The sequence below is a fragment of the Argopecten irradians genome, chromosome 13 (genome assembly GCF_041381155.1).
Source record: "Argopecten irradians isolate NY chromosome 13, Ai_NY, whole genome shotgun sequence".
In the NCBI taxonomy this organism is placed as follows: Eukaryota; Metazoa; Mollusca; class Bivalvia; order Pectinida; family Pectinidae; genus Argopecten; species Argopecten irradians.
In genome coordinates this window covers 20,650,091-20,662,557 of record NC_091146.1, presented here as the reverse complement: position 1 = coordinate 20,662,557, position 12,467 = coordinate 20,650,091, and the positions used below count along the sequence as shown (strand labels likewise).

Here is a 12,467-nt window from a genome sequence, read left to right as displayed (position 1 = left end):
TGTGAGACAATGCTCATATATCCGATCCCGATGTCCATTTTAGTTTCATTAAATACCAGCTTGTGCAGGAGAGTCCTCTATTGCTTACTATGGGGCTAAAAATAGAACACAGGTAACATGTTTAATCAACCATGACATTTGCACTAAATTTCCCTGATGCCTATACACTGCAGTCTATGGAGAGCACCTAAATTGTCACTTTAGGACAAAGTGAGATAATAGAATTTAATAGTTCAAACACAAATACATGTACATAGAGTCTTCAAAAAGGATAACGTTTTATGTGTTGATTTCTATTTTAACCTTTTGTATCATACACACACTTTTATTTGTGCAAAGACAGTAATATACAATTTGAATCCATCATTACCAGATTTGCATTAAAGCATACATATACTTAGCTAATTTATTACTAATTTTAACATATAACATTATATATAATACATGAATGTGTCTTAAGGCGGAATTATACGTGTAGGGTAAAGGTAGGGAAGTTCGGACTCTGTCGTAGTAAAATCACATATAACTTTATTGGCCATAAAAATATTCAGTAACGAGATGTATATCATATATCACATTAAACTGCCAATCAATTCCAACATTTTGATAGGGTTCTCCAAAAACTATTTTGATTAAGACGTGATATACAGCCAGCTGAATTTACCCACATCGGTCTTCCTGATTTTCAGAGAGGGGGGGGGGTATGTTCGGACATGTGAGTAGGTAAGTTCGGGACACAGGATTCTGAATAAGTATAAGCCTAGTGTGTGCGTTACATAATGTCCGCACTTCCCCTTCCTGTCCGAACTTCCCTTACCTTTACCCTATGCAATTATACACATGAATTATCATATTCATGTGCATTGATTATTTTAATACTAACAAAGGAATTAATAAACTGACCTATGTTATACAAGTTATTGAACCATATAAGTTATGAATTTACACACACACCCTCACACACCCTCTGTTTCAACCAGCAGATATGTGGAGAAATGAATGAGTTTCATCCACAGGAAATGGATGAGGTGGAAAAGGGGAAAGACAGACACTCCAGCAACATCAATCAGTTCAGTGTTTTTCTCCCACAGTTACTGCAGTGAATCATGGGAAGATGAAGCCGAATAACCCTGTTGTCTATAACCCAGATTATCATAGATTAACACTGTAATTGTATACAAACATATAGGGGCCAACTTGCTTTTTAAATGCCCCTCATGATTAAGACGTGATATAATCATTTATGAATTGTACCCAATAATTCTTCCTGATTTTTGAGAGTATATGTTCGGACATGATGGTAGGCGGGACACAGGATTGCTGCTAAGCCTATGTGTGACATGCGTTACATTAATGTCCGCCCCCTTCCTGATCCGATTTTCCCTATTTATACCCTATGCAGAGTATACACATGAATTGTCCATATTCATGTGCATTTTAAATACTAAAAATGCAATTAATACTCATGACCTATGTTATACAGGTTATTGGACCATATGGAAGTTTGAATTTACACACCACACCCTCACACACCTCTGTTTCAACCACCAGCAGATATGTGGACACAAATATGAGTTTCATCCTTACAGGAAATGGAAAAATGAGGTGCATTACCCGGGGAAAGACAGACCTCCATTCAGGAGGTGCATCAGGGCTTTTCAGTGTTTTCTCCCACACACTTACGTGATTCAAAGATGAAATAGTTGGGAAGATGAAGCGAAATCACTGCTGTCTCCGAACCCCGATTTTGATTCCATGTTTCTCTGCATAAAGCAGTCTGTCGGTCTTAAAGAAGAACAACGCATCAGAAAAGGCAATTACATTTCCCGACTAATTGTTCTACAGCCTTTTGCGAATTCAAGAACCCTAGATAACACGTGTTACGGCCAAATCTTGCGATTGTCTTACTACACACTCATTACTGACTAATACCCAGCCCTCGTGGGTGAAAAAAAAAGTGTGTGAAAAGGCCGGTTAAAGCAGCAAGACTGCTCTTCGCCAAGCACATATTTACACCCGACATTGAAACAAACAATCCTTTAAATTGCCCACTCATCCTGTTTCATTGTAGACTGGCCACCAGACCCTAAGTTGCTGATAAGACTTTCTCAGCAAAAGTTCTTTACTTAGATTATCTCCCCCTAGTTTTAAACTTTAGGATCAGGCATGTAGTAGAGACAAAAATAAATCAAGCCAAATTTTAGTGATTTGTTTATAAAATTCTAGAGAGGACTGGTGGCCAGTCTAGTTTCATTGCTTCAGAGTGAAATATCGATTAGTTAAAAAAAATGCAATTTACTCATAACTTTTCAGGTTCAAATTTAAAGTAATGTATTAATATCCTTCAAACAAAGATCACAGGGAAATCTAGAGCTAATATTTGCTATTTATGGGTGAATCCATTGTTGTTTTGTGCAACTACAATTACAATGCAATGAATGCAAATGTAAATTTTTAATGCTGTTGTTGAATACATGGCAAATGAAAAGACAGATCTGCTTATTAATGAAGCCTATGTTTTTATGGGATCTCTTTGTTTCAGATATATGTAATATGACATGTCTGGTATTAATAAGATGTCTTCATTTTTTCAGTTAATGCCTGAAGTTATCTTACTTATGTGTATGTGATATGTATTACATTGGATTTGTGCATCCTTTCCGCAGATATGATTTGTACAAATTTTCACACCCCATAAATAATTTCACTTTACACAAACTAATCTAAAACCCTTAATGTTCTGAAAATAACAATGTAGATTTGTTGATTCCATATACATGTACAATGTACTTGTAACTGTATTAAATCTATCTACATGTACATAACAGGAGTTCAGTGTGATCCAGATCCTGTACAGATGGAAAATAAGCTACTGAAAAGAGAGCTTGAAGACTTAAAGAAGGAAATGAAAAGGTCTAAATGGGGCATCGGAAAGATTGACAATGATGATCAGAAGACCAGATTTTACACAGGGCTACCAACATTTGCAGTGTTTTTGTGGCTTTTCAGGTAAGTATTTGTTAATTAGGTATAGTGAAAACTAGAGCTTCTTAAAGGATTTCATAAGTAGTTCACCATGTGACAATAGCACTTATGTATGTAAAAAAGACAATTCAAGAAATATAAATGGGTGTGGGGTGGGGGGTGGGGGGTGCTACATTCATTTGCTGTCCTCTTGTGGCTGTTTATAAGTACAATGCATATCAACAATGAATGAACTTGAGTGTAATACACAGTACAATCATGTTCACATCTCAGTTGTAAGATTATGAAACCTAATTACTTCGACATTGAATTAAAATATAGTAAATAAATAACATTGAACTTAAAGGGGGAGGGGGCACATATGACAGTCTCTTTATTCAGGTGGTCACTACATTTTTATAAGGCAGGTTTCACGATATATACTGATCACATGTGACAGTAGCTGCTATAAAAGTTTACCATTTCCCTAGCCCATTATTTCATTATTTTACATATTTCCAAATAGACTGAAGACTCTAAGCTACCAGATTAGTTGGCAGTAACAAATCAGTTTGCCCGTGACATTACCGGGTATTTGTTTACATTTGCCCTTAATGAATATGAGGTCAGCATGCTGCACTACAATCTAAAACACAAACCACTATTGATAAATAATATGTATGGTATTTTATTCAGCTTCATTAGACCAAAGGCAGAGAAGATGAAGTACTGGATAGGGCAGAAGGGATCCACTTCATCAGACAGACAAAGACCATCCTTTGGATCCCTGGAACTGATTGACCAACTCATTTCTGTTCTGATGAGGCTACGGTTGTGGCTATTGGTAACAGATATTTCTGAACGATTTCACATATCAGAAGGGACTTTCTCTAAATAATTTTCCACATGGATTCTGCTGCTCCAAAAAGAACTGAAAATGTTAAATCCTTTCCCAGCTAGAGACAATATTGATAGAATTATGCCATCTGCGTTTAAAATTAAATATCCCTCTGTCCGCGTTATAATAGATTGCACAGAGGTGTTTATTCAGAGGTCGTCTAGTCTCATCAATCAAAGTTTGACATTTTACAATTATAAACATCATAAAACAATTAAAGTTCTAGTTGGTATTACACCATCAGGCATTATATCATTCGTTTCTGAAGGCTAGCCTGGCAAAACGTCCGATCGTCAACTCATAATAGAGTCAGGATTGATTGATTTGCTGGATGAGAATGTCCGTGTCATGGCTGATAAAGGCTTTGCTATCAGAGACATCTTAGAAAAAAAGAAATGTTCGTTAAATATACCACCATTTAGAGGTGCCAGGGCACAGTTCACTACAAATGAAGTTTTTGAAACTCAAGAGATAGCTAGCATCATTAAGAATTCATGTAGAAAGAAGCATTTGTAAAGTAAAAAAAATCCATATCCTTGATGGAGTGCTACCTTTAAAATTGCAACCTATATCAACACACATTTTTCAAGTCATATGCTGGTTAACAAATTTGGATGTTCCTTTAGTAAATTGAGAACATGAATGTCAGTCATACATAGAAAGTTACAATATACTTGCTATCTGAATGTCACATTAAGATTACTCAAAATATAATAGGAATATGTGCTTCATGTAGAACTCAACTAATCTTGGCATCATAGTACTGACAAATTCAGGGTAAAAGTGAATTCTTTCAACAAAGATATTATTTTTCTGTGCGGCTGTCCACACAACAAAGTAACACCATGGCAAAGACATAACAGCCATTTCTCCTTGTACCTGTGTATAATACTTGTGTTTTTTAATCAAACGTACATCTGTAGCTACATACTCATGGCATAAATCTGGATTGTTCATTGCCGCAATATCAAGAACTTCCATTTTGTTTACTTTCATGCCCTTGATAGAATATGGACATTTAATTTCCAACAAACCACTTGCATCACCCTCTATGACTTTTCCATCACTGGATGTTCCAAGAAAGGAATGATGTGCACATAGGGTTAGGCCAGTATCTTCTACCTTGAAGGGTAAATTTGGTGTTGATCAGAGATTGCAGGCAAATATAGTCTTCCTTTGCCTTGCTCTCACAATCTATACCCCATTGTACAGCTGGGGTTAGTGCATTATAACTGAAAATTAAAAAGAATTATACTTATGTATATAAATCTCTTTTTCAATGCAATTGAGTTACCGGTATCTCCCTTCGTCACATTTAATTTCCATTGAAAGACTTTCAAAATTGGATCTCTCAATTTGAAACAGAGTAAAGATAAAGAACAGAAGCAAACATTCAATTGTTATTAGCCAGCTTGTTTAGCTTCTGAAATAAAATCTAAATTTTGAAGTGTGAGTGGAAGAAGGAAATTAACATTTATATGGGCACAAAAAGTCTTGTGTGTATAGATTTAATAATAGTTTTATAATTTTACATACCTGTCAAGATTTGACCCCTCTACAATTCTTTTCACCAATGATTTAGGGTTGTCACCTGCACTCATCACACCACCAAATATAGAACAGGTCAGACGACCGAGGTGGAGGTCTTTCTACATCTTAGATAGCATCTGGTCTCTTGTATATTTCCCTATATAGTTTACCAGCTCTTCACTGATATCAACACGGGGTACTGAAATTGAAATATTTTTATGTCATTAATGTATAAAACCTTCATGTCATGTGAAAAAATGCGATTGAATATGTATTACTATTAGTTGTTTTACAGCTTATGTTTTATGGGTTTGAATTGAGATAACATCTAAGAAGTGGCCCATATAGTGATGTGTTATTTAAATGGTGGTTCAATTTGACATAAATAGGGTTATATGAAGATATTGTATTTGCAATATGTAATTTATCACCTGTAATTCATGCATACTCATGACAACATTACACATGTGTTAATAAAAATATCATGTGGTTATTAGGGATATGGACCATGTACAGAATAATCAAAACCAATCTAATAGTGTATTTCAGTTTGTTTAAGTAAGAGGATAAATTAAATACATTCTTACAGTTTCTTTACTGGCATTGGTAAACAACATTTTTTCCATCTGCAGAATCAAAGGGTCTGGTATGGTAGTAACCTCCATTTCACAACAAACATCTTGAACATGATCTGGTATATTCCATAAGTGGGCTAATCAAGGAAAAAAAATTATTGTGTGCAATTAATTGTTGTATATGATGAAATTCAACATTTCTATAGTGCTTCACTACTTGTTATATGAACTTTAAATGCAAGTGTGTTATGTCATTTCTTTTATAAAATGGTAATTATGAAATTTCATTATTTGTACTCATATATAGTATATACTTCTTATTACTTCCGAACAATATTCTGCAAATGGTTTGTATATTTATCTGCTAATCAGGTGCTACATACTTTTTTCTAATTGTTATGTTTAATACTTCATATTTTTATATGTTAGTTTTAATTTGTACCTAGTCATTAATCACAACCAGGATTGCTTGAGCCATTTAAAAATTAGTTAATAGTTCCCGTGCAACTGAATAGGGAGGAAGCATTTGTTTTCACTTGTATTGCTCTGAAAGGTGAAGAGGGTACATGTACTTTGTATGGTACTGTTTATTGCCAGAAACAAAATTTACCTTACTGATAAAGGAATATTATGTGTAAAGAGGGCCTAAGAACCAAGAAATCATTTTAATTGGACTTAATCATAATATGTACTTGATAATGTTATTATAGTTGATTGTTTTTATTGGCAAAATAAATGAAGGTCAAAGTTGTTTTTGTTTGTTAATATATTATTACTATTAACATTGATTTGTACCTGTATTTGGAAATATATCCTTTAAATTTTTTAAGTGTTCTTGAGACATCATGTTGATTTCTGTCAGATGTGTGACGTGGATCAAATTTGGACATACTATCCTGCTTAGGTTTGGTATTTTTTGTTGTCTGAGTGTTAGACATCAATGAGGGTTTTCCTACTTCCAATGTGCCCATAGGCCTTGGTTTGACTGTATGACGCGGGACATTCCCTTCACAAAGCTTTGAGGTTGAACTGCATGGCTCTACATCTTAAGTTGTCGATCTTCTGTTGGTAACCTTTGCATTACTCAAAGCAAAGAGCAAACTACCAATATGACTACAAGTCTGTGCTAACCTGTTATAAAATTATAATAGATCAATACATGTAAACAGATTAACTGAATAATAAATATAGCAGAATTTTAAAAATGTATTATGATTGAGTCTATTTAATGATATTTTAAGCAGAAGTGATAATTGATACAAAATCATCTGATAGTTTCCCCCATTGTCAGTGTTGCTTGGTTATACAAATGCATATGTTTCTGGTAGAAATACCTGTATGTTATAAAGGAAGCCGTCATGATAAATATACATGTTGGAATAATTTATAACAATTCAGTCAAAATTCAAATGAAATATTTGGAACAATGCAGTGTCTGTACCAGAATTATTAGGAGAGTAGTTGTACCATCATGTGAACTAGCGTGATTCTATTCCTCCTTTTGATAAAATTCTTAAAGATGCTCCAATGCTGAGAAATGATATTTTTTCTCTATCAATAACAGGAGCAGACGACTTAGTATTTTTATTCAGTTACCAAAAATTACTTACTTTACACCATTACCGCCATTGCACAGTTTGAGCTTCTAATTTTACTTCAAGAAAAGAATATTCAAAATAAAATTGCATCCCGAAAAAATCCCTGGCACTATGTCCTATAGGGAATTAAGTACTGATTGCGCATGCACTAAAAAGCAAAATCATTTTATGTTGATTTAGACATATATACACACGATTTAATACCAATTATTGTTAAAATGATGAGTATCGTTTATGCTCTGTCGGCGGTGGAGCATCTTTGATTGTTTCAATCTAGAACCAACAACACTTGTGTTATTTTATTTAATTATTATTAATATTTGATTTCTGCTATCTTTTATATATTGATTTGTCTATAATGTATCTTATTAAATATCTTACTAGTCGTTATAATTAAGATGTTCAACCCATATAGTGAAATTTGAATATGTATTGGAGAAACACCGAAAACTGTGGACAAAGTCAAAATAATGAATTGTTAGAGGCCAGTAAGGGCTATTCCATATTTTGAGATGTTTCTCATACTTAAAACAATATACCTAATGTTACGGTACTATCCACTATTACACTGGGTATTATTTAACTATTCCACAGCTCCAGGTAAACTCTTACTACCTATTTAAACCTTGAGACATATTCATGATTAATTTCAAAACCTCATTCTGAGAACAAGAATCATGATTTGAATGATCCATGAACAGGTACTGTATGTGGTACTCACTGAAAGAAATACTCAGTTTAGTTTTCACCGTTCAACATGGAGGACCATAAATATGAAGCTCTGTTTGCAGATTTAAACACAGTAGTGATGATTTTTGGATATAAATTTGACGTGATGTGGGAAAAAACTTTTTTCCACTTCTTCAAATAGTAGGCACTAACATCCCTAGTTTGTGCTTCCTACCACAAACTAACAAGCAGCAAGCTCTGTTCACTCAAGGAATTAACGCAACAAGGATATGGCGAATACTTGGCACATCTTAATGAAAAAAGATGGCCGATAAGTTTTATTATATTATCTTTCAATTAAAGTTTTCAATAAAATAAGGTTTTACAAAAAACTATGAGTGAAGGTGCGGCTTTAAAATCGCCACACAGTACAATATCAAGAAATTATATAAGAGAGAACAATATGCTAACAATAGCAAACATACATTATACATATAAATGGTACACATACAAGTACAAAGAAAGCGGTGACAAAAATATTTCGAGAGAGAACAATATGCAATAAATGTTAAAATAACAATAGCAAATCTACATTAAACATATAAATGTTACACATAGAACTACAAAGAAAGCAATGAGCATAAAACAAATATGGATAATAAGAACAGGGATGTGGTCTGGGTGGGTAATGAAATGTTGATAGAATAGATTAATGGCGCCCGTGAATTTTTTTTCTGTCCGCTGAAATGAGTAGTGCGCAAACTCATAAACAAAGCGTGGTCATGTGAGCTGATAAGCCAATTAGAAGTAATCAAATATATACGCAGAGGCGGTAAATTTTGAATCGACTACAAGGAGGCGGTAAAATTGAATCGTGTAAAAAATCGTCTATTGCATAGACTCTTTATTTTTCCACTTCTTCAAATAGTAGGCACTAACATCCCTAGTTTGTGCTTCCTACCACAAACTAACAAGCAGCAAGCTCTGCTCACTCAAGGAATTAACGCAACAAGGATATGGCGAATACTTGGCACATCTTAATGAAAAAAGATGGCCGATAAGTTTTATCATATGATCTTTCAATTAAAGTTTTCAATAAAATAAGGTTTTACAAAAAACAATGAGTGAAGGTGCGGCTTTAAAATCGCCACAAAGCTTCATATATAAACACAATATATGAAGCTGCCGCCACCCTTGCTGCGTATGATTGAAATACTAACTTCAGACCTGGCTACAAGTTAAAAATAATTATAGAAAAAATCCCAGTGGAAAATATAAAGCAAAATATGAAAGAATAAAAAACAATCTAGAACTTACTGGAAACAGTCAGCAAGTTAAAACTTCAGAAATGTAAGTTAAATAGTTGAAAATGGTTGGAGAATATAAACTATTTTGATAAAACTTATTTCAGGCTGACAACATAATGATAGTGGTTGATCCTGACAAAGAAAATAATCGACAAATTGAATCAATATAAATGGATAAAACAGCAACAACTATCATGTTGAACAAAGAGGAGTACTGCCACAAAAGGCTGTGTTACTAAACTGGTATTAAGATAGCCTGAGCATGTGTATTACTACAATAACTGAATGCTATAAATTATAGTGCAAAAATAGAAAAAAAAAACATTGGAGAGTGTGTTGCATGACCAAAACAAAACTATTATGTCCCATTAAATTGTATCTCATTGAAGGTTTAGTCTAGAGCTAGGGCGTACCGTCACAAAAGATCCGAGCATTACCTTATACAATAAAAACATGTAGATTACTAAATATTGTAAGGTTACAAGTTTGCAACATTTGTAAAAAATTTAACTTAATATGTCTTACTGTTCACATGTAACAGCACGTGCAAAATCTAATTAGAAGAATATCAGCTAGATCCAGGGCGTACCGCCACAAAGGATATCTAACAGATAATAAAAACAAAATAAAACACTGTAATCTAAACATTAAAACAAGAGCAGCTACTATTCTCAAATAATAGGTACAATGAAAATAACATTTGACCAGAAAAATCTGAACCGGGGCGTACCGCCACTATGGATCAGAAATAGCTGGACATGGAAATAAGATACATCAACTATCAAGCACTAGACAGAACTGGGGCGTACCACCACAATAGTTCTCACCTATGATAAATACCCAACCTAGTAATATCTTAGCTAGTCGGATACATCAACAGGGGACCAACCACTACAAAGTACCCTACGTTACGGAATGTTTGCCAAACCTTGTGAACGAATGTAGACTTTAAAAGCGTCGCTTTTCCAACGACCTAGAGATCGGATTTGGGAATCAGAAAGACCTAATGAATTTGCAGCAAAGGATGCCCCCCCCCCCCAATTCTGAAGGAGTGACCTTTGAAACGTGACACATCAAGGTGGCACAGTGACAAGCATTGTTGGACGAGGGAATCAAAACGCTTTCGCGGGAAGGGAAGTCCTTGGCGTGTTAGAAAGAGGCATCCTGCTTTAGAACCACGAAGTTTTAAATAATTGATAAGGTATAACACTGGACAATGCTTCTGGGGCATGGCTTTGACTGGAATAGTGTGAGGTTTCCCACTGATGTTGTGCTTAAAATGACGAAATGTGATAAATATTTGATTTGGTCTTTTGTCTTTAAATTCAACATCGACATCTGCTAACTGCAACAATTTCTTAGCTTGCGCTGAAGTATATGCTAGCAATTCCCCTAAACGAGCTAACGCATTAAATGCTAGTGTAAAGACCGCTGCTAAGAGAGACTGCTCGTGTGGGCAATTAGTAACTTTGCAGATTTGTTCACAAAGTGAATGCAAAATTGGAATAGTTATGGGCAGTCTCGTGTCGAAAGAAGGGGCCAGGCGTGTAGCACCTTGAATGACCTTGCGAACAAAGAAGGATTTGGTAGGGTCGTTAAAACCATTTAGCTTATGTACATAGCCTAAAGCTGACAACTGTGACGTTATAGTACCAGGTGCCTTGCCCATTTGGTAAGCATGGGCAACATCTAATGCTACTGTACTATGAGGTACTGGTATGCAGAATGGTTGTCCTAGTATGACAGTAGAAAATTGCGAAATCGCTGATAAAGCTCGATCATATATTCTTCTTGATGCTGGGGCCAGAGAAGCATTCAGTAGGGTTGACAAAGTGGGAAGAAGAGAGTTTGGTCCACCTGAGGATGCACTGGAGTTGGCTGAGGATTTGCAGAAGGCAGCAACTCTTTGAACCGCTTTATCTGTAAACGAGACAGAGCATCAGCCAATATATTTTTTCTACCTTCAATATGTTGAGCTTTTATCAAAATGTTATGGTGTAAACATTTTAGGACTAGAGCGCGAACCATTGTCATGATCACAGGGTCTCGAGAAGATTGAGAGTTTAAAACCGAAACAAGACTCATGTTATCAGTAAATAACCAGATAGCCGTGTTTTCTACTTGATGACCCCATGTATATATAGCAGCGACAATAGGATATAGCTCTAGGGCATTGATGTGAGGTTTTTTAATGTTGGGTGCCCAAACGCCATACAACCATTCATCCTTGAAACCAATAGAAGCTGAGGCATCAGTAAAAAGCTGAATTGTCTCTGAGGTCTCCCATATATCTGACAAGAAGAATTTTTTTCCATTAAATTTGTCTAAAAATTCAGCCCATAATGCCATATCAGCTCTCCCACCCGCGTTAAGTCTAATTTTATGACCCGATTTCTTTATGCCCTTGGTCAAGTCTATCATCCGACGCAGGAAGGGCCGACCTGGTATCACGACACTAGTTGCAAATTGTAATGTCCCAATTAAAGATTGCAATTCCTTAAGGGTGACTTTTTTGCGACATTTGAAATCGTGGCATAAAGCTTTACATTTAGATAGTTTGTCTTGTGGGAGACGAGATTCCATGACAATAGCATCAAGAGTGATTCCTAGAAAGGGGAGAATTTTATCCGGCCCAAAAGTTTTTTCTGTTGCCAAGGGAACCCCTAACTGTGAACAAAGTAATTGGAAATCTTGTAAACTTGAAAGGCATTTCTCATAAGAAGATTCAATGAACAAAAAATCATCCAAAACTTTGACAATGGCTGACGTTCTGCCTCGCTGATACATGATCCATTCAATAGCAGAGCTAAACATCTCAAAATTCTGCAACTTTCTGCAAGGCCCATGGGAAGACATTTATCAAAATAAAATTGACCTTTCCAATGAAAACCAAGCAGATGGTGTTGACTGGGGTTAATCGGAATAA

At 35.2% G+C, this 12,467-nt stretch overlaps 1 long non-coding RNA gene and 1 pseudogene across 1 annotated transcript; one reads left to right on the top strand and one right to left on the bottom strand.

Annotated features, from left to right (window-relative positions):
- The first annotated feature begins 2,328 nt into the window (after positions 1 to 2,328).
- Positions 2,329 to 4,496, top strand: LOC138306756 (uncharacterized; annotated as a pseudogene).
- Positions 4,497 to 4,968: 472 nt separating this feature from the next.
- LOC138306759 (uncharacterized) lies at positions 4,969 to 6,104 on the bottom strand. Its single transcript, XR_011205910.1, has 3 exons — positions 5,980 to 6,104; positions 5,399 to 5,591; positions 4,969 to 5,094 (listed from the first exon to the last, which is right to left on the bottom strand). It is a non-coding gene; the product is annotated as an uncharacterized lncRNA (long non-coding RNA).
- Between the last annotated feature and the right edge of the window lie 6,363 nt (positions 6,105 to 12,467).